This window comes from Tamandua tetradactyla, chromosome 18 (genome assembly GCF_023851605.1).
Source record: "Tamandua tetradactyla isolate mTamTet1 chromosome 18, mTamTet1.pri, whole genome shotgun sequence".
Classification (NCBI taxonomy): domain Eukaryota; kingdom Metazoa; phylum Chordata; class Mammalia; order Pilosa; family Myrmecophagidae; genus Tamandua; species Tamandua tetradactyla.
In genome coordinates this window covers 63,890,119-63,891,665 of record NC_135344.1, presented here as the reverse complement: position 1 = coordinate 63,891,665, position 1,547 = coordinate 63,890,119, and the positions used below count along the sequence as shown (strand labels likewise).

The window sequence follows — 1,547 nt, the reverse complement described above, 5'->3', positions numbered from 1 at the left end:
AAGCCTTCCTGACCAAAAGGGGGAAGAAAGAAATGAGACAAAATAAAGTTTCAGTGACTAAGAGATTTCAAACAGAGTCAAGAGATTATTCTGGTGGTTATTCTTATGCATTATACAGATGTCCCTTTTTAGTTTATGGTTGTGCTGGTTTGAATCTGTGGTGGACCCCAGAAAAGCCATGTCCTTTAATTCTCATTCACTATTGCTGTGTGGGAGCATTTTGATTGTTTCCATGGAGATGTGACCCACTCAGTTGTGGGTGGTAACTTTTGATTAGATGATTTCCATGAAGGTATGTCTCCACCCAGTGAAGGTGGCATTGCTTACTGGAATCCTTTGAAAAAGGAAACATTTTGGAGAGAGTCCCTTTTGGTAGAGCAACGAGAAAGCCAGCAGACGCCGCCATGTTCGCCATGTGCCCTTCCAGCAGAGAGAGAAACGTTGATCGTCATCGGCCTTCTTGAACCAAGTTATCTTTCCCCAGATGCTTTAAATTGGACATTTCTATAGACTTGTTTTAATTGGAACATTTTCTTGGCCTTAGAACTGTAAACTAACAACTTATTAAATTCCCCTTTTTAAAAGCCATTCTGTTCCTGGTATACTGCATTCTGGCAGCTAGCAAACTAAAACAATGGTTATTGAAGTGGCTGAGGGGAAGTACCTGAAACTGTTGAGCTGTGTTCCAGTAGCTTTGACTCTTGAAGACTATTGTAGAATGATATAACTTTTATAGTATGACTGTGTGATTGTGAAAACCTTGTGTCTGATGCTCCTTTCATCCAGGGTATGGACAGATAAGTAAAAAAATATGGATAAAAAATAAATAAACATACTCTGGTTTCTCTTCAGATCGTATAAATCTTTCGCCTTTTACTAAAGGTTTCCGTGGAGAGAAACAACTCTGAGTCTTAAACCAATTTTTTGAGGCCTTGTTTAGGCAAGGCTAATACAGCGGTTGAAAAAAAGCAGAAAAATGCGTATAACGAACAAAACCTGTATGTCAAACCACATGCTGAAGTACTGCAGTTATAACTTACTAGAACTGAATGAGCTTTTCTTTTCTGCATGTTCTTTTGACGTACGGGCATTTGTATTCACAGCGACATTAATAAAAGTAAAGGTAGAGACAGAAAAATAAAATAAATAAATAAACAATAGAGGGGCAAGGGGCAAAGTAAATTGGGTAGATTGAAATTCTGGTGGTCCTGTTGGTGGGAATGTCAAATGGTACAACCACTGTGGAAAACAATTTGGTGGTTCCTCAAAAAGCTAAATATAGAATTGCTATATGACCCGGCAATACCATTGCTAGATATCTACTCAGAGGACATGAGGGTAAGAACACAAATTGACATTTGCATGCCAATGTTTATAGCAGCATTATTTACAATCGCGAAGAGCTGGAAACAGCCCAAATGTCCATCAACAGACGAGTGGCTGAACAAGCTGTGGTATATATATATGATAGAATATTATGCAGCTGTAAAGACAAAATAAAGTTAAGAAGTATGTAACAGCATGAATGAACCTTAAGGACATTATGC

General features: G+C 38.3%; 1 non-coding gene across 1 annotated transcript; it reads left to right on the top strand.

Annotated features, from left to right (window-relative positions):
* The first annotated feature begins 832 nt into the window (after positions 1 to 832).
* On the top strand, positions 833 to 948 carry LOC143662867 (U5 spliceosomal RNA). The gene has a single exon (XR_013165634.1). It is a non-coding gene; the product is annotated as a U5 spliceosomal RNA (small nuclear RNA).
* The last annotated feature ends 599 nt before the right edge of the window (positions 949 to 1,547 follow it).